The 21774-nt window shown below is 44.3% G+C and overlaps 1 long non-coding RNA gene across 1 annotated transcript in view; it reads right to left on the bottom strand.

Annotated features, from left to right (window-relative positions):
* LOC115161314 (uncharacterized) overlaps positions 1-21774 on the bottom strand; it is a 61344-nt gene that overhangs the window by 473 nt on the left and 39097 nt on the right. The window lies entirely within an intron of this gene.

Here is a 21774-nt window from a genome sequence, read left to right as displayed (position 1 = left end):
TTATGCCAAGTAAAACGGTACACAATTTCTAAATGAAAAATCACTGCAAAACTCTAAATACATAATAAATACACAAAAAAAGGACTGGTCTCCAATTTGGGGAAGAAGAAGGAAGGGCAATATGTGACACGTGCTTGTGTGTGTGTGTGTGTGTATTACACATTTCCATTATAGTAAAGTCCATTTCAGCTGAATGCATTCAGTTGTACAGCTGACTAGGTCTCTCCCTTTCCCTTCCCAGACTGAGGGAACCAGCCAGGTCACCCAGTGATACAAGTCAGTTTTTGACGTCCATCCATGTCTGAGGACGTTGAGAGATGATGTAGGGGCCACTAGGGGCAACAGTGAGCGTTGTTACCTTCTAGTAGGTTTGGGTTTTGCCAGGGCGTTGTGGACGGGCATGCGGATGGGAGTAAGCATCTGCCTCTGGTGCCAAAGGTCGCATGTTCAAAGAGATAGAAAAGCTTTTTTCGAGATTTTATTTTTCAGCCTATCCCAAACTTAACCCTTCTGAGTTAATACCTAACCTTCAGATTTCAGTTTATACCTAACCTTCAGATTTCTGAGCTAATGCCTAAATTTAGCCTTTAACACTTTGAAATTTGACGTTTGGAACAACTTCAAAGTTTGACGTTTGACAAACATGGATGAATGTCCAATTCTGATGTGAGTCTGTGATAGCTTGTTGGATGGAACAGGTCATGCTTACTAGAAAATCCTCCCAGCTGCTAACAAGGTACTGTATACTTGGCTCGAGTCAGTTTTATGCCCTTGTAAAGATACCCCCCACTGCCCTAACCCTAACTATAACCCTAACCCAAGCTTCATGTCCATACGCCGACTCAACAGGACACTCATCCCTCTCTCTCTCCCTGTTCGTCACTTTTCATCATAAGGAATTCCCTTAACCACTGTAAAATGTAGCAGTCATACCAGTACATCTGTAATAGCCATAATGCTCAGAGTGAGTCTGTGACCTTCTTAATCTTGTGTGTCAGTGTGTGTGTGCACGCGTGTACGTGAGTTTATGAGTACAACCCGTGTGTTAGCTGTAGTCCTGGGACCTTGACTGGAAGCCACCATTCATTCCCTGTTGGGTTTCAGTCCAGTCAGTCAGACGATATCTTTATCATCCCGAAATATAACATTTACATAAGTATTCAGACCCTTTACTCAGTACTTTGTTGAAGCACCTTTGGCAGTGATAACATCCTTGAGTCTTCTTGGGTATGACGCTACAAGCTTGGCACACCTGTATTTGGGAAGTTTCTCCCATTCTTCTCTGCAGATACTCTCAAGCTCTGTCAGGTTGGATGGGGAGAGTTGCTGCACAGCTATTTTCAGGTAAACTTCAGAGATGTTCGATCGGGTTCAAGTCCAGGCTCTGGCTAGGCCATTCAAGAACATTCAGAGACCTTTCCTGAAGCCACTCCTGTGTTGTCTTGGCTGTGTGCATAGGGTCATTGTCCTGTTGGAAGGTGAACCTTCACCCCAGTCTGAGGTCCTCAGCGCTCTGGAATATCATTTCATCAAGGATCTCTCTGTACTTTGCTCCGTTCATTTTTCCTTGATCCTGACTAGTCTCCCAGTCCCTGACGCTGAAAAACATCCCCAAAGCATGATACTGCCACCGCCATGCTTCACCGTAGGGATGGTGCCAGGTTTCCTCCAGACGTGACGCTTGGCAAACAGGACAAAGGGTTCATCTTCAAGATGGTGCCGACAGCGATGGTCGCCTCGCTTCGAGTCCTTAGGAAACTAGGGCCTTGCAAAATATTCGCCCACCTTGGCATTTTTCCCATTTTGTTGCATTACAACCTGTCATTTCAATTGATTTTTATTTGGATTTATTGTAATGGACATACACAAAACAGTCCAAATTTGTGAAGTGAAATGATAAAATGACATGTTTAAAAAAATTCAAAACAATTCAAAACAAAAAAGTGGTGCGTGCATATGTATTCACCCTTTTGCGATGAAGCCCCTAAATATGATCTGGTGCAACCAATTACCTTCAGAAGTCACATAATTAGTTCAATAAAGTCCACCTGTATGCAATCTGTGTCACATGATCTGTCACATGATCTCAGTATATATACACCTGTTCTGAAAGGCCCCGGAATCTGCAACACCGGTAAGCAAGGGGTACCACCAAGCAAATGGCACCATGGAGCTCTCCAAACAGTTCAGGGACAAAGTTGTGGAGAAGTACCGATCAGGGTTGGGTTATAAAAAAATATCCAAAACTTTAAACATCCCACGGAGCAGCATTAAATCCATTATTAAAAAATGGAAAGAATATGGCACCACAGCAAATGCACCAAAACTCACAGACCAGGCAAGGAGGGCATTAATCAGAGTGGCAACAAAGAGACCAAAGATAACCCTGAAGGAGCTGCAAAGCTCCACAGTGGAGATTGGAGTATCTGTCCATAGGACCACTTTAAGCTATACGCTCCACAGAGTTGGGCTTTACGGAAGAGTGGCCAGAAAAAAAGTCATTGCTTAAGAAAAAAATAAGCAAATACGTGTGGTGTTCGCCAAAAAGGCATGTGGGAGACTCCCCAAACATATGGAAGAAGTTAATCTGGTTAGATGAGACAAGAATTTAGCATTTTTTCATCAAGGAAAACGCTATGTCTGGCGCAAACCCAACACCTCTCATCACCCCGAGAATACCATCCCCACAGTTCAGCATAGTGGTGGCAGCATCATGCTGTGGGGATGTTTTTCATCGGCAGGGACTGGGAAACTGGTCAGAATTGAAGGAATGATTGATGGCACTAAATACAGGGAAATTCTTGATGGAAATCTGTTTCAGTATTCAAGAGATTTGAGACTGGGAAGGTTCACCTTCCAGCAGGACAATGACCCTAAGCATACTGCTAAAGCAACACTCAAGTGGTTTAAGGGGAAACATTGAAATGTCTTGGAATGGCCTAGTCAAATCCCAGACCTCAATCCAATTGAGAATCTGTGGTTTGACTTAAAGATTGCTGTACACCAGCGGGACCCATACAACCTGAAGGAGCTGGAGCAGTTTTGCCTTGAAGAATGGGCAAAAATCCCAGTGGCTAGATGTGCCAAGCTTAAAGAGATATACCCGAAGAGACTTGCAGCGGTAATTGCTGCAAATGGTGGCTCTACAAAGTATTGACTTTGGGGGGTGAATGGTTATGCACGCTCAAGTATTCCGTTTTTTGTTTTATTTCTTGTTTATTTCTCTCCCCAAAAATATTTTGATGTTCAAAGTTCTAGACATGTTGTGTAAATGAAATGATACAACCCCCCCCAAATATCCCTTTTAATTCCAGGTTGTAAGGCAACAAAATAGGAAAAATGCCAAGGGGTAAATACTTTCGCAATCCACTGAATGCAGTATTTTTTTATGTGTTGTTTCTTACATTGTTACCCCAGGAAATCTTAATTCTTATTACATACAGGCGGGAAGAACTTTTGGATATAAGACCAACGTCAACTTACCAGGAATACAACTTCCCCAAGCGGATCCTCTGTTCAGACCACCACACAGGTCAACTGATCTAATATCAGTAGTCAACACAAAACAACGGCGCCGCAGAAGGGGCAGACAAAGCGGCCACCTAGTCAGGCTCCATAGACGTGCACATTGCCCACCGCTCCACAGTATACTACAAGCCAATGTCCAGTCTTTTGACAACAAGGTAGATGAAATTCGAGCAAGGGTTACCTTCCAGAGCGACATCAGAGATTGCAACATTCTCTGTTTTACGGAAACATGGCTCTCTCGGGATATGTTGTCAGAATCGGTTCAGCCACCGGGCTACTCCATGCATCGCACCGACAGAGATGAACACCTCTCTGGGAAGAGTAAGTGCAGGGGTGTATGCTTCATGATTAACAACTCATGGTGTAATCACAACAACATACAGCAACTCAAGTCCTTCTGCTCACCCGACCTAGAATTCCTTACAATCAAATGCCAACCATTTTACCTACCAAGAGTATTCTGATCAGTTGTAGTCACAGCAGTGTACATTCCCCCTCAAGCAGACACCTAGACAGCCATCAAGGAACTTCACTGGACTATATGCAAACTGGAAACAATATATCCTGAGGCTGCATTTATTGTAGCTGGGGATTTTAACAAAGCAAATTTGAGAACAATGCTACCTAAATTCTATGAGCATATTGATTGCGCTACGCGCATGAGCAATGCCCTCGACCACTGGTACTCTAACTTCCGTGATGCATACAAAGTCCTCCCCAGCCTTCCCTTCCAGACAAACTAAACACCTTCTTTGCCCGCTTTGAGGATAATACAGTGCCACCATCGCCACCCGCTAACAAGGACTGTGCCCCCTAGACCCACCTCAGTTTGCATACCGCCCCAACAGGTCCACAGACGATGCAATCGCCATCACACTGGACACTGCCCTATCCCATCTGGACAAAAGGTTTACCTATGTAAGAATGCTATTATTTGATGACAGCCCAGCATTCAACACCATAGTGCCCTCCAAGCTCATCATCAAGCTGGAGGCCCTGGGTCTCAACCCCGCCCTGTGCAATTGAGTCCTGGACTTTGACCGGCCGCCCCCCCCAGGTGGTGAAGGTACATCTCCACTTCGCTGACACTCAACACTGAGGCCTAAAAGGGTGCGTGCTCAGCCCTACCCTGTACTCCCTGTTCACTCACAACTGCGTGGCCATGCACACCTCTAACTCAATCATCAAGTTTGCAGACGACACCACAGTAGTGGGCTTGATTACCAACAACGACGAGACAGCCTACAGGGAGGAGCTGAGGGCACTCAAAGTGTGGTGTCAGGAAAACAACCTCTCACTCAACGTCAACAAAACAAAGGAGATGATGATCGTGGACTTCAGGAAACAGCAGAGGGAGCACCCACCTATCCACATCGAAGGGAAAGCAGTGGAGAAGGTGGAAAGTTTAAAGTTCCTCGGCACAGACAAACTGAAATGGTCCACCCACACAGACAGTGTGGTAAAGAAGGTGCAACCGCACCTCCTCAACCTCAGGAAGGTGAAGAAATTTGGCTTGTCACCCAAAACCCTGACAAACTTTTACAGATGCACAATCAAGAGCATCCTGTCGGGCTGTATCACAGCCTGGTACGACAACTGCACCACCCTCAACCGCAAGGCTCTCCAGAGGGTGGTGCGGTCTGCACAATGCATCACTTGGGGCAAACTCTGCCAGTTCACACCGCTACCATCCAGAAGGCAAGATCAGTACAGGTGCATCAAAGCTGGGACCGAGAGACTGAAAAACATCTTCTATCTCAAGGCCATCAGACTGCTAAACAGCAATCACTAACTCAGAGGCCGCTGACTACATTGAGACCCAATCACTGGCCACTTGAATAAATGGATCACTAGTCACTTTATACAATGCCACTTGATGTTTACATATCTTACATTACTCATATCACATGTATATACTGTATTTTATACCATCTATTGCACCTTACCTATGTCGCTCGGCCATCGCTCATCCATATACTTACATGTAAATATTCTCATTCACCCCTTTAGATTTGTGTGTATTATGTAGTTGTTGGGAAATTGTTAGATTATTTGTTAGATATTACTGCACTGTCGGAACTAGAAGCACAAGCATTTCGCTACAATCGCGTTAACATCTGTGTATGTGACAAATAATATTTTATTTTATTTTAATCTTGGTTTCATCAGACCAGAGCATCTTGTTTCTCATGGTCTGAGAGTCTATGTGCCTTTTGGCAAACTCCAAGTGGGCTGTTATGTGCCTTTTACTGAGGAGTGGCTTCAGTCTGGCCACTCTATATAAAGGCCTGATTGGTGGAGTGCTGCAGAGATGGTTGTCCTTCTGGAAGATTCTCCTATCTCCACAGAGGAACTCTAGAGCTCTGTCAGAGTGACCATCGGGTTCTTGGTCACCTCCCTAAAAAACGCTTTCTCCCCCGATTGCTCAGATTGGCCGGGCGACCAGCTCTAGGAAGAGTCTTGGTGGTTACAAAAGTCTTCCATTTAAGAGTGATGGAGGCAACTGTTTTCTTGGGGACCTTCAGGGGTGCAGACATTTTTTTGTGACACTTCCCCAGATCTCTGCCTCAACACAATCCTGTCTCGGAGCTCTACGGACAATTCCTTCGACCTCATGGCTGGGTTTTTGCTCTGACATGCATTGTCAACTGACCTTATATAGACAGGTGTGTGCCTGCCTAATCAATTGAATTTACCAGAGGTGGACTCCAATCAAGTTGTAGAAACATCTCAAGGATGATCAATGGAACCAGGATGCACCTGATGCACAGTTTTGAATGGTCATCCAACTCGGAATTAAAAGTCAGAAACTCGGGCGTCATGCTAGCGTTCCGACTTCTCCGACCTGAAGATCATCAGCGTCACAATTTTTCCCAGTTTGAGCTTGTTATGTTTCTGAATTCCCAGATGTCTTCAACCGACCAAAATTATTGCGTTTCGGCCGTGGCCTAACCCGTACTTTTTACTAAATAGTACGTGCTAAATAGTTCATAGTACGGTTAGTACATAAACTCAGCAAAAAGAGAAACGCCCCTTTTTCAGGACCCTGTCTTTCAAAGATAATTTGTAACAATCCAGATAACTTCACAGATCTTCATTGTAAAGGGTTTAAGCACATGCTTGTTCAATGAACCACAAACAATTAATGAACATGCACCTATGGAATGGCTGTTAAGACACTAAAAGCTTACAGACAGTAGGCAATTAAGGTCACAGTTATGAAAACTTAGGACACTAAAGAGACCTTTCTACTGACTCTGAATAACACCAAAAGAAAGATATCCGGGGTCCCTGCTCATCTGTGTGAATGTGCCTTAGGTATGCTGCAAGGAGGCATGAGGACTGCAGATGTGGCCAGGGCAATAAATTGCAATGTTTGTACTGTGAGACGCCTAAGACAGCGCTACAGGGAGACAGGATGGACAGCTGATCGTCCTTGCAGTGACAGACCACGTGTAACAAAACCTGCACAGGATCGGTACATCCAAACATCATACTTGCGGGACAGGTACTGGATGGCAACAACAACTGCCCGAGTTACACCAGGAATGTACAATCCCTCCATCAGTGCTCAGACTGTCCGCAATAGGCTGAGAGAGGCTGGACTGAGGGCTTGTAGACCTGTTGTAAGGCAGGTCCTCACCAGACATCACCAGCAACAAAGCCGCCTATGGGTACAAACCCACTGGAACAGACAGGACTGGCAAAAAGTGCTCTTCACTGATAAGTCACAGTTTTGTCTCACCAGGGGTGATGGTCGGATTTGCGTTTATCGTCAAAGGAATGGCCGTTATACCGAGGCCTGTACTCTGGAGCAGGATCGATTTGGAGGTGGAGGGTGCGTCATGGTCTGGGGTGTTGTCACAGCATCATCGGACTGAGCTTGGTGTAATTGCAGGCAATCTCAATGCTGTGCGTTACAGGGAAGACATCCTCCTCCCTCATGACATGACCCTCCAGCATGACAATGCCACCAGCCATACTGCTCGTTCTGGTCGTGATTTCCTGCAAGACAGGAATGTCAATGTTCTGCCATGGCCAGCGAAGAGCCCGGATCTCAATCCCATTGAGCACGTCAGGGACCTGTTGGATCGGAGGGTGAGGGCTAGGGCCATTCTCCCAGAAATGTCTAGGAACTTGCAGGTGCCTTGGTGGAAGAGTGGGGTAACATCTCACAGCAAGAACTGGCAAATCTGGTGCAGTCCATAAGGAGGAGATGCACTGTAGTACTTAACGCAGCTGGTGTGCATGTGTGCTTAGTGAGTCCGCCAGATCAGAGGCAGTAGGGATGACCAGGAATGTTCTCTTGATAAGTGCGTGAATTGGACCATTTTCCTGTCCTGTTAAGCATTCAAAATATAATGAGTATTTTGTGGGTCAGGTAAAATGTATGGAATAAAAAGTACATCATCTTCTTAAGGAATGTAGTAAAGTAAAAGTAAAAGTTGACAACAAAAAAAATATAGTAATGTACAGATAGCCCAAAAACGACTTAAGCAGTACTTTAATGTATTTTTACTTAAGTACTTTACACCACTGGCCCCAATGCCCACCAACCAACCTACAGTAACAACCTACAGGCCAATTGTCACACACACACACACACACACACACACACACACACACACACACACACACACACACACACACACACACACACACACACACACACACACACACACACACACACACACACACAAGTACGTGAGGTGAGAGGTTGTCTATGGTCCATAGGGATGGGCACGGTTATTCGAATATCCAAACGGACATTACTATTTAAATACTTGCATGAGTATTTGTTTTTTTAGGAAACAAATCATAGGTCTATTTTCGCAATGAAAAACCTTTGTCTCAATTAAATAAAATAATCTATGCGACATTGCTACACACAAGGATATATACCATGAATTGAATAAAACAACCAACTTTTGAATGTAGTTTTTTATAACGTGCACCCCATAAAAAAAAATGATACTGCGTTTCACCCATGTAGCTTGTGGTTGTTGGCACCAGTCAGAGGCTCCATGTGTAGCAACGTGAAGAGGGAGATCTCTAATCAATAGAATTGAAAATGACGGAATTAAGTTAGCTAAATGAGAAGGGTTAGGTTACAACGAGCGACCGACGTGTAGGCTGCTGTTTATTCTGAATGGAGTTGTTGTAGACAAACATATGTTGGCTATGTGTTGAAATGCTCATATGTTTCATTGTACATTCATGTGTTTTCTTATCACCATGACCACAACTTTCTAAAACAACGTCAAATATATAGAAGAAATATAGACCATCCACTTTTACTTATTTCTTTATTTCACCTTTATTTAACCAGGTAGGCAAGTTGAGAACAAGTTCTCATTTACAATTGCGACCTGGCCAAGATAAAGCAAAGCAGTTTGACACATACAACAACACAGAGTTACACATGGAGTAAAACAAACATACAGTCAATAATACAGTAGAAAAATAAGTCTATATACAATGTGAGCAAATGAGGTGTGATAAGGGAGGTAAAGGCAAAAAAGGCCATGGTGGCGAAGTAAATACAATATAGCTAGTAAAACACTGGAATGGTAGATTTACAGTGGAAGAAAGTGCCAAGTAGAAATTGAAATAATGGGGTGCAAAGGAGCAAAATAAATAAATATAGTAAGGGAAGAGGTAGTTGTTTGGGCTAAATTATAGATGGACTATGTAGAGGTGCAGTAATCTGTGAGCTGCTCTGACAGCTGGTGCTTAAAGCTAGTGAGGGAACTAAGTGTTTCCAGTTTCAGAGATTTTTGTAGTACGTTCCAGTCATTGGCAGCAGAGAACTGGAAGAAGAGGCGGCCGAGGGAGGAATTGGCTTTGGGGGTGACCAGAGAGATATACCTGCTGGAGCGCGTGCTACAGGTGGGTGCTGCTATGGTAACCAGCGAGCTGAGATAAGGGGGGACTTTACCTAGCAGGGTCTTGTAGATGACCTGGAGCCAGTTGGTTTGGCGACGAGTATGAAGTGAGGGCCAGCCAACGAGAGCGTACAGGTCGCAGTGGTGGGTAGTATATGGGGCTTTGGTGACAAAACGGATGGCACTGTGATAGACTGCATCCAATTTATTGAGTAGGGTATTGGAGGCTATTTTGGAAATGACATCGCCGAAGTCGAGGATCGGTAGGATGATCAGTTTTACGAGGGTATGTTTGGCAGCATGAGTGAAGGATGCTTTGTTGCGAATTAGGAAGCCAATTCTAGATTTAACTTTCGATTGGAGATATTTGATCTGAGTCTGGAAGGAGAGTTTACAGTCTAACCAGACACCTAGGTATTTGTAGTTGTCCACATATTTTAAGTCAGAACCGTCCAGAGTAGTGATGCTGGACAGGCGAGCAGGTGCAGGCAGCGATCCACTGAGCACACAATGGTTGAATCAATGTTGTTTCCACGTCATTTTAAATGAAATTGCATTCAACCAATGAATAGACGTTGAATTGAAGCCTGTGCCCAGTGGGTAATGATATCACGAGAACCAAAGAAGATTGTGAGAAGGACCACTTCAACTATTTTAGTAGAAGGGGACCGCTGTTGAGTGTGAAACCCTCTCTTCCTGTCTGGTGTGAACTGAGGACACATCGGACAGTGACAGGTTTACTTTGAAGGGGATCAAATATAGACACACACACACACACACACACACACACACACACACACACACACACACACACACACACACACACACACACACACACACACACACACACACACACACACACACACACACACACACACACACACACACACACATACTCTTCCAAGAGCCTTGCCAGTGCCTGCGGAGGATGACAGGTTGACTTTGAGGGGGATTAAGGATGTTTGCCCAGGCCAGCTCAGAGCCCCAGCCTTGCAGTGTCTCCCCAGGGTCTCCTAGTGCCAAGTCCCCCTCCGGCTGGCTGCTTTGTCTAACTTCCGCCAGGCACAGAGACAGTACTGATCTCTGACTGGGACATGGTGAATATACCACTCCACTCGAACAGACTAATGTCTGGGGCTTGGTGAATGGGGCCCTAATACCAGCTCAATGAAAGGAGAGAACAAGGAGAAAACACACACATACGCACATCACCAAGGCACACACACACACACAGGCATGTACACACCACACACACACACTTACCCACGTCACCAAGTTATAAACACACACACACACACAGAAGAGGTGTAGAAACTTGATGTTCAGCCAAGTGCTACAGAGGGAAAAGTGCTCTTTCCATCCCTTTAGGTTTTGGCAGGACATGTCCTGAGCTCTCACATTACACTATCTACTCCGTAGATGTAAGAGACAAGCATGTGTTTTTGCCTGGGGAACATATTTAGTATTATGAATGCTCTGTATTCAGTGGCTTTTAGAGACTGTGGGTTTGTAAATGAGAAACAGACTAGGGTCACCAATATAGCTTTACATGTTCTGTACAGTTCAAACATCACACAGCCTGGATCATTCATTCATTGATATTCAACAATATACTATTATTCTCCTAGCTAGCACACCACATAGGTTCAGTCCGTTCACCCCTCCAGTGCCTGCCCTCAGTGCAGGTGTCTGGGGTTTTCTCCTGTGTTCAGATCTGTGCCCTGTGTAGCTCAGTTGGCTTGCGTCGCCAGGGTTGTTGGTTTTGATTCCCACAGTGGACCAGTATGAAAAAAGTATGAAATGTATGCACTCATTACTGTAAATCGGTCTGGATTAGAGCATCTGTTAAAAATTACTTGTAATTGTGTAATGTAATTGTAGAGAACATGAAAAAACATACGCCCAGCAGCTCCTGAGGCAGTCTAAGGCTTCTTTGATAAAATCAGAGCCTTTTTTAATTTGATCAACCTGCCCCATGTGTTAACTTACCTGTCCCCAACCCTAAATACATGATCCATACTGTATGTCAACTAGATTCAGCTGTGTGCCGATTTCTTTCTTGAGCAGATGGTCAGGGGGACAGAACATAATTACAAATAATTTGTAGACTACAAATTGACAGCAAGAAGCCCAAAGCTTCAGCACATTTCCCCTCCCTCTATACAGTTGCTACTGTATATGAAAGATGATGTTAAAATAAAGACATGTTCCATGGAGAAAGAGATTAACTCGCCGAACATTAAGTCGTACTTACAAGTACACAAAGAAAAGCATTGGAAAAGTGTTATTCTGCAGGAATAGTACCATACGGAACAGATAATGCTATTTGGGAATGTTTGGGCTAACATAACAACATTCAACCTGCCCCTTGAATCACCCCATCGCACAAAGGCATTTTAAACAAGGAAACTCTAACGCACATGCAACTGGTTCTCTTGTTTAATCACAAACACTCTATAAACCCTCACATCAAGCCTTGTCTCATAGACTAGATATTTGGTATGAGGACATCAAACAACATTGGTTGGGGTGGATGGGTCGATGTACAACGCAAACGTCTAGCAACCCAAATCTCATCACGGACAACTTAAATATTGAATCGTTTTTAGCTATGATGCAACTAAACTCAGCAAAAAAAGAAACGTCCCTTTTTCAGGACCATGTCTTTCAAAGATAATTCGTAACAATCCAAATAACTTCACAGATCTTCATTGTAAAGGGTTTGAACACTGTTTCCCATGCTTGTTCATTGAAACACAAACAATTAATGAACATGCATCTGTGGAACGGCCGTTAAGACACTAACAGCTTACAGACGGTAGGCAATTAAGGTCACAGTTATGAAAACTTAGGACACTAAAGAGGCTGTCATGACGTTGGCCTCTTTGGGTACAGGAAGGACAGTTGACCCCCTCCCCTTTGTACCATCACCCAACCTACCTTCCCCCCCAACCCAGGGTTGTAAAAATTCCAAGAGGAGAATCTACTACAACATGTTTCATAGAGAGACAAAGGAAATTCTTCCAACTCATAGAATTGGAGAACCTAGCGACATGTGTGTTCTGGAGAAGATATGGAAGATTGATGAAGACTCCAGCTACGAACTGATCCGCTTGGTACAATTTTGTGATACTCAGAAGAGACAATATAGCCATATTACCCTAAAACGGTCTACATGATAGCCTCAGCGATGAGACTGAATCCACATGGGTGTATACAATGTATTATTAAGGATAAAGCTATTTGTAATACATTGAGATGCTATGTACTGATGTTAATGTGATAGAATTATATTTCTGTAACCAAGTCTAGCTCAGTCATAGGCACGCCCCCAGGGACACATACAGGACCAGGCGTCATTTGACAAGCCTGTTCTCTGGGTACTATAAAAGACCCCCTGATTTACATTTCTAGAGACCAGGCCTCCACTCCATCGTGAGTTTGGCCCAGAGGTTTGACCAGCCAAGTATTCTACTGAAAGTGAACCATACCACGTGGTTAACTTTTAGACTATCGATATCGACAGAATAAGAACAAGTCTTTGATATTAATTATTAGTCTGCAGCTAAGTAAATTATATCATCGAACGCGAAGACCAACCACATCCATTCTATGACGACGTTCATGAATGTCGCTCTGACAGATCCATTCTAACCGAGAGAGAGAGAGAGAACGCTGACAAACTCTCCATCAGAACAAAACTCTCCAACAAGAATCCCGACGACACATGAGCGTAAATATATATTGATATTGCAATTGTTCCCGAATGAGTGAGCCTTCAATTGTCAATTGTTAATATTAATGAACTCTGTGTAACTTCTCAGCTTACCGTTTTATGACCCATTGTCTAACAGACCAGCCATGCTTGTTAGCCAGTAGGGCACATTCCCCTACCAATCCTGTGTGACGATAGTTACTGTTTGTATGTTTTCTGTTAATTACTTAGTGTAGTAAATAAATGATTTTAAGACAATTGATGTATGGATGATTTTAGTAAAGACTGGGTTCGTGCAGATAACCAAGAATTTACAACGTTTGGGAATGAGACTTGACGAGAGGTAAAATACGCCATTCAAACCAGAAGATAATCGGCCTATATTATAATATAGGAAAGTTATATTAGGAAAATTATAACTTTGTAATCTGAATATTTTTCTTGGTGCCCCGATCTCCTAGTTAATTACGATTAAACGACTAATCAGTTTAGTCGCGTGATAATAATTACAGGGAGTTAATTGATAAACCTATCTTCAGTTTAATGGTACCCAAAGACACGACAAGGCCTTTCTACTGACTCTGAAAAACACAAAAAAAAGATGCCCAGGGTCCCTGCTCATCTGCGTGAACGTGCCTTAGGCATGCTGCCAGGAGGCATGAGGACTGCAGAGGTGGCCAGGGAAATAAATTGCAATGTCCGTACTGTGAGACGCCTAAGACAGCGCTAGAGGGAGACAGAACGGACAGCTGATCATCCTTGCAGTGGCAGATCACGTGTAACAACACCTGGACTGGATCGGTACATCCGAACATCGCACCTGCGGGACAGGTACAGGATGGCAACAACAACTGCCCGAGTTACACCAGGAATGCACAATCCCTCCATCAGTGCTCATACTGTCCGCAATAGGCTGAGAGAGGCTGGACTCAGGGCTTGTAGGTCCGTTGTAAGGAAGGTCCTTACCAGACATCACTGGCAACAATGTTGCCTATGGGTACAAACCCACTGGACCAGACAGGACTGGCAAAAAGTGCTCATCACTGACGAGTCACAGTTTTGTCTCATTTGATGGTCGGATTCGCGTTTATCGCTGAAGGAATGAGCGTTACACCGAGGCCTGTACACTGGAGCGGGATCGATTTGGAGGTGGAGGGTCCGTCATGGTCTGGGGTGGTGTGTCACAGCATTATCAGACTGAGCTTGTTGTCATTGCAGGCAATCACAACGCTGTGCATTACAGGGAAGACATCCTTCGCCCTCATGTGGTACCCTTCCTGCAGGCTCATCCTGACATGACCCTCCATCATGAAAATGCCACCAGCCATACTGCTATTCTGTGCATGATTTCCTGCAAGACAGGAATGTCAGTGTCCTGCCATGGCCAGCGACGAGCCCGGATCTCAATCCCATTGAGCACGTCTGGGACCTGTTTGATCAGAGGGTGAGAGCTAGGGCCATCCTCCCCAGAAATGTCTGGGAACTTGCAGGTGCCTTGGTGGAAGAGTGGGGTAACATCTCAATGCAAGAACAGGCAAATCTGGTGCAGTCAATGAGGAGGAGATGCACTGCAGTACTTAATGCAGCTGGTGGCCACACCAGATACTGACTGTTACTTTTGATTTTGTTCAGAGACACATTTTTTCAATTTCTGTTAGTCACATGTCTGTGGAACTTGTTCAGTTTATGTCTCAGTTGTTGAATCTTGTTACAAATACAAGTATTTACACATGTTAATCTGTCTGGGAACCTGGGACGCTTGCGTCCCACCCTAGTCAACAGCCAGTGGAATCGCGTCGCGTGAAATACAAATACCTCATAAATACTATAACTTCAATTTCTCAAACATATGACTATTTTACACCATTTTATAGATACACCTCTCCTGAATCGAATCATGTTGTCCGATTTCAAAAAGGCTTTACAGCAAAAGCAAAACATTAGATTATGTTAGGAGAGTACCCTGCCAAAAATAATCACACTGCCATTTTCAAAGCAACTAGCATGCATCACAAATACCCAAAACACAGCTAAATGCAGTACTAACCTTTGACAATCTTCACCAGATGTCACTCCTAGGACATCATGTTACACAATACATGCATTTTTTGTTCGATAAAGTTCATATTAATATATAAAAACAGCATTTTACATCGGCGCATGACGTTCAGAAAATATTTTCCCTCAAATACTTCTGGTGGATCAGCGCTACAATTTACAAAATTACTATTCGAAAACATTGTTCAAATGTAATATTGTCATTCAAAGAATTATAGATTAACATCTCGTGAATGCAACCGTATTGCCAGATTTAAAAATAACTTTACTGGGAAATCACACTTTGCAATAAATGAGGTGCTATGCTCAGAAAAATAGGCTAGGCGATACAGGTTAGCGCCATCTTGGAACCATCTAAAATCAAATATACTATTGTAAATATTCCCTTACCTTTGATTATCTTCATCAGAAGGCACTTCCAGGAATCCCAGGTCCACAACAAATGTAGTTTTGTTTGAAAAAGTTATAATTTATGTCCCAATAGCTCCTTCTTGTTAGCGCGTTCCGAAGGCTACTCATAATGTACTGAAGCGCGCGGGGCTTGTCGTCACGAATGTGCAAAAAATATATATTTACGTTCGTTCAAACATGTCAAACGTTGTATAACATAAATCTTTAGGGCCTTTTTCAATCAGAGCTTCAATAATATTCAAGGCGGACGATTGCATTGTCTTACTAAACGTTTCAGAACGAGAGGGTACCCACGGGCGCCCGCGTCATAGTAGTAATGGCCCTCCCCCTATGACCAACTTTCCAGGCCTCTCGTTCGGTCAGTTTTTACCGGAGAAGACTCAAACCACTTTGTAAAGACTGTTGACATCTAGTGGAAGCCTTAGGAAGTGCTCAATGAATCCTAACTCACGGTGTGTTTCATAGGCAAAGTGTTGAAGGTGATTCCACAAATCAGATTTCCACTTCCTGCATGGAATCTTCTCAGATTTTGGCCTGCCATATGAGTTCTGTTATACTCACAGACACCATTCAAACAGTTTTAGAAACTTTAGAGTGTTTTCTATCCAAATCTACTAATTATATGCATATTCTATTTACTGGCCAGGAGTAGTAACCAGATTAAATCGGGTACGTTTTTTATCCGGCCGTGCAAATACTGCCCCCTAGCCAAAACAGGTTATTAAGTTTGCTGAAAATAAACGCAGCTGACAGTGAAAGGACGTTTCTTTTTTTTGCTAAGTTTACTTAGCATGTTAGCTAAACCTTCCTCTAACCCTAACCCTAACCCCTAACTCATGGCCTAGCTAACGTTAGCATTAGCCACCTAGCCACCTAGCTAACGTTAGCTACAACAAATTGGAATTCGTAACATATTTTACGAATTGTAATTCGGAACTTAACATACAAAATGGATGATGGACATCTACAAATGAATACATACCATACAAAACGTAACATATCCTACTAAATGGAGTGTCCCGGATTTATGTTCACTATGTTACAAAAACAAAACCCTGAACGACTTCTTGAAGAAAACTGTCCTCTCTTTCTCTCTTTCTTTCCCCCCCCTTATCTCTCTAATACACTTTCTGCATACAGTGATTTCCCAAGTTGTAAATATTTTGCAGTGTCTCACAGAGACACAAGAGCCTCATTGTGGAACAGAGAGGGCAGGCTGTATATGTGCTCCTCTGACATCACTTCTGTTTACATTACACAACGACAACATGACTTTCCTGGTGAATGTGGATTCTAAATCCAATACCAAAATGGCACCACATGCAGCAGTACATCTTGTGCTTATTGAGGTTTTTTCTATTTGATAAATGAATGGCCTTAGGCGTGCGCATGACCCTCATTCACACAATGATTGGATGAAAGGCAAACATACGACACATTGCTTTACGAGCATCTACAAATCACTTCTCACATGTCCTCATGTCCTCTGGCCTACAGTCTTTCATGACTGAATGTTCAGAAACGAGACGTAAATCTTCCCACTATCAGTGACTTTAGCTGTGTAAAGAAGGCAGGCACACGAGGTCAGGATCTGGGGGTGATACACCAGTCTGCCCCTCATTTCGCCAGTCCGTCTCTCATTTCATCTGTCCGACTATCAAATCAAGGCTATGAGGTTACCATTTGGTCATTGAGTTTACCATCTGGTCATTGAGTTTACCATCTTGGTCATTGAGACTGTGCTTTAGTTTAAAACACAGTTATATAGGAGGAGTTGTCCAGGGAAATGGGTGGTACTTCACACTCCCATCAGTCACTGCCAACAGAACATGCTTCGGCCTAGAGTCAGGCATTTACATGATATTGAGACTTAGATTTGGCCTCTTACAGTTTATACAGTCAGTGTTCTTCTCATCTAGTCAGGGTTCTTCTCATCTAGTCAGGGTTCTGCTCATCTAGTCAGGGTTCTTCTCATCTAGTCAGGGTTTTTCTCATCTAGGCATTCTTTGGAAGGTTTTGAAGTCATACTACTTAGAAGGACCCTACTGTGAAGTGCCATAGTCTAAATCACCCTTCTGTGAAGTGCCATAGTCTAAATCACCCTACTGTGAAGTGCCATAGACTAAATCACCCTACTGTGAAGTGCCATAGACTAAATCACCCTACTGTGAAGTGCCATAGTCCAAATGCCTTGAGATGGATGAAATCATACCTTGAAGGCAGAACTCAGTGTGTCAGAGTGAGCAAGGAGCTGTCGCCCACTCTTAGCTATGATGTGGGTGTGCCCCAAGGGTCAACACTGGGGCCCCTCCTGTTCAGCCGGTACATTAATGATCTGCCTTCTGTCTGTACTGGGTATGACGTTCAAATGTATGCAGATGATACAGTGATATATGTGCATGCAAAGAGCAAACAACAAGCTGCACAAGAACTCACTACTGTAATGGTCCAGGTTACAAAGTGGCTCAGTGACTCGTGTTTGCATCTCAATGTGAAAAAAACTGTTTGCATGTTCTTCACAAAGAGGGCAACAGATGCTACTGAGCCAGATGTCTATGTGTCAGGGGAGAAGCTCCAGGTGGTATCTGATTTTAAGTACCTTGGCATCATTCTTGATTCCGACCTCTCTTTTATAAAGCATGTGAAAAAGGTAATTCAAATAACCAAATTCAACCTAGCTAATTTCCGATTTATATGAAATTGTTTGACTACAGAGGTAGCAAAACTGTACTTCAAATCTATGATACTCCCGCACTTAACATACTACTTGACTAGTTGGGCCCAAGCTTGCTGTACAACATTAAAACCTATTCAGTCTGTCTACAAACAGGCTCTCAAAGTGCTTGATAGGAAGCCCAATAGCCATCATCACTGTTATATCCTCAGAAAGCATGAGCTCCTGAGTTGGGAAAATCTTGTGCAATACACCGACGCATGTCTTGTATTCAAGATCCTAAATGGCCTGGCTCCCCCTCCACTCAGTATTTTTGTTAAACAGAAAACCCAAACATATGGCAGCAGATCCACAAGGTCTGCCATGAGAGGTGACTGTATAGTTCCCTTAAGGAAAAGCACCTTTAGTAAATCCGCTTTTTCTGTGAGAGCTTCCCATGTCTGGAATACACTGCCATCAGACACACAACTGCACCACATATCACACTTTCACAAAATGCATGAAGACACGGCTAAAGGTCAATCAGATTTGTGAACATAATCTCTAGCTGTGTATTGCCGCTTTCCATGTTGTCTGTAGCTTGTGAGGTGTGGAAACACTTTGTTGCTATTATGAATTTTGTCTTGCTGCTTTTTGTTCTATGTTGCTCTGTCTGTATGCTACGTCTTGCTTGACCTATGTTGCTCTGTCTGTATGCTATGTCTTGCTTGTCCTATGTTGCTCTGTGTGTGCTCACTGCTCAATTATTGTCTATATTGTAATTGTTTTTAATAACCTGCCCAGGGACTGCGGTTGAAAATTAGCCGGCTGGCTAAAACCGGCACTTTTACTGAAACGTTGATTAATGTGCACTGTCCCTGTAAAAATAAAATAAACTCAAACTCAAATCACCCTACTATGAAGTGCCATAGACTAAATCACCCTACTGTGAAGTGCCATAGACTAAATCACCCTACTGTGAAGTGCAATAGGTTAAATCACCCTACTGTGAAGTGCCATAGTTTAAATAACCCTACTGTGAAGTCCCATAGATTAAATAACCCTACTGTGAAGTGCCATAGTCTAAATCACCCTACTGTGAAGTGCCATAGACTAAATCACCCTACTGTGAAGTGCCATAGATTAAATAACCCTACTGTGAAATGCCATAGACTAAATCACCCTACTGTGAAGTTCCATAGACTAAATCACCCTACTGTGAAGTGCCATAGACTAAATCACCCTACTGTGAAGTGCCATAGATTAAATCACCCTACTGTGAAGTGACATAGACTAAATCACCCTACTGTGAAGTGCCATAGACTAAATCACCCTACTGTGAAGTGCCATAGACTAAATCACCTTACTGTGAAGTGCCATAGATTAAATTACCCTACTGTGAAGTGCCATAGATGAAATCACCCTACTGTGAAGTGCCATAGACTACATCACCCTTTTCTGAAGTGCCATAGATGAAATCACCCTACTGTGAAGTGCCATAGACTAAATCACCCTACTGTGAAATGCCATAGACTAAATCACCCTACTGTGAAGTGCCATAGACTAAATAACCCTACTGTGAAGTTCATACTCCTCAATTTGAGTTTTGGAATATACCTGCACTGCTGAACTTTGATGACCGTACTTTAACTGGGAGAACACTTGAAACCCCTCAAACCTACATGCAGTGGTGTAAAGTACTTATGTAAAATACTTTAAAGTACTGCTTAAGTCGTTTTCTGGGGTATCTGTACTTTACTATTTCTATTTTTTACAACTTTTACTTTGGTTTCACTACATTCCTAAAGACAATGATGTACTTTTTACTCCATACATTTTCCCTGACACCCAAAAGTACTTGAAACATTTTGAAAACTTAACAGGACAATAAAAATATCCAATTCTGTCCCAATGTCCACAGAAGGTGGCGCCTCTCCCCGGTCGGGCGGTGCTCGGCGGTCATCGTTGCCGGCCTACTAGCTGCCACCAATCCATGTTTCTGTGTCTTTTGGTTATGTCTGTTTAGTTCTGCACCTGTTCCTTGTTAGTCATTAGTGGGGGTATTTAGTTTGTCTGTTTCGTTTGGGGATTTGTGCGGGATTGTTGCTTGTCATGTTTATTGTGGTAGTCAGGATTTTCTTATGTTCTGCTATGCCGAGTATTTTGTTAGGCATTAGGGTTGCCGGGCTGCGCCCCATCTGTTTGGATTTTGGAGCTGTCCTCCTGTCTATTTTGTCTGTGCACCCTACCTTGTTGCGGCATATTTCTCTGTGGATTATTAAACGTCTGTTCAACGAACCTCAGTCTCCTGCGCTTGACTCTACCCCTTTCCTGCTATCTAAGGATATCGTGACAGAATCCCGCACCGTTACCAGATGGAGTCAGCAGGAGCAGAAGCGCCGTCCATGGCGGAACAGGTGTCTCAACATGCCAGCCTCCTCCACCGCCTGGGCACGGCCTTGGATCAGATGCTAGCTCGTTTGGAGAGCTGGGAGAGAGGTGCTCCCCCACCCACATCAGCACCGGTTCACCACCCTGCGCCCCTACCAGCACCCACAGAACCCAGCTCGAGTGGGATCAGGATCACGCCTCCCAGGGAGTTCGATGGGGAGGCCGCTTGGTGCAAGAGGTTTCTACTCCAGTTAGATCTGTACCTGGCGACCGTCTGCCCCTCTGATGAGGAGAGGGTGAGCGTCCTCATCTCGTGTCTTACGGGTAGAGCCCTAGAATGGGCCAACGCAGTTTGGGAGGGCCCAGACTCGGCTAGGGGCAACTACCTGGAGTTCACCCGCCGCTTCCGGGCGGTATTCGATCATCCTCCGGAGGGCAAGGCGGCAGGTGAGCGATTATTCCACCTGAGACAGGAGACGAGGAGCGCTCAGGACTTTGCCCTGGATTTCCAGACTCTCGCCGCAGGATCAGGGTGGAATGAGCGGGCCCTGATTGACCACTACAGATGTAGTCTTCAAGAAGACGTCCGCCGGGAGCTGGCTTGTCGGGACAATACCACCACCCTGGACCAGCTCATAGATTTGTCCATCAGGCTGGACAACCTGCTGGCTGCCCGGGGGCGTTCCAGTCGGGGCCTGTTTGTTCCACCTCCCAGCCCTCCTGCTCCAACGCCCATGGAGATAGGAGGGGCTGTAGCTAGGAGAACCGGAGGGGGGGGCTCTCCTGCACCCACTGTGGTTGTAGAGGACACACTGCGGACCGGTGCTGGAGAGGTCCACCTGGAAGTTCAGATGGCAGGCAGAGCACCACGTCGACCCCCCAGGTGAGTCAGCACCAGCCACACCCAGAGCCCCCTGTCGACCACATGTACACCTCAGTTTGTTTTCCTGAGTTTTTGTATAAGGCACTAGTCGATTCAGGCGCAGCTGGGAGTTTTATGGACCGTGGGGTCGCAAAGAAGTTAGCGATCCCCTGGTTCAGCTGGACCACCACTTTCCCGTGCACGCCCTAGATAGTCGACCACTAGGGTCCGGCCAGGTGAGGGAGGTCACAGTACCACTGGTCATGGTGAT

The sequence above is a fragment of the Salmo trutta genome, chromosome 24, assembly GCF_901001165.1.
Source record: "Salmo trutta chromosome 24, fSalTru1.1, whole genome shotgun sequence".
Taxonomy (NCBI): domain Eukaryota; kingdom Metazoa; phylum Chordata; class Actinopteri; order Salmoniformes; family Salmonidae; genus Salmo; species Salmo trutta.
Note: the sequence above shows the minus strand (reverse complement) of the source record. Positions and strands in the feature narration are given on the sequence as shown.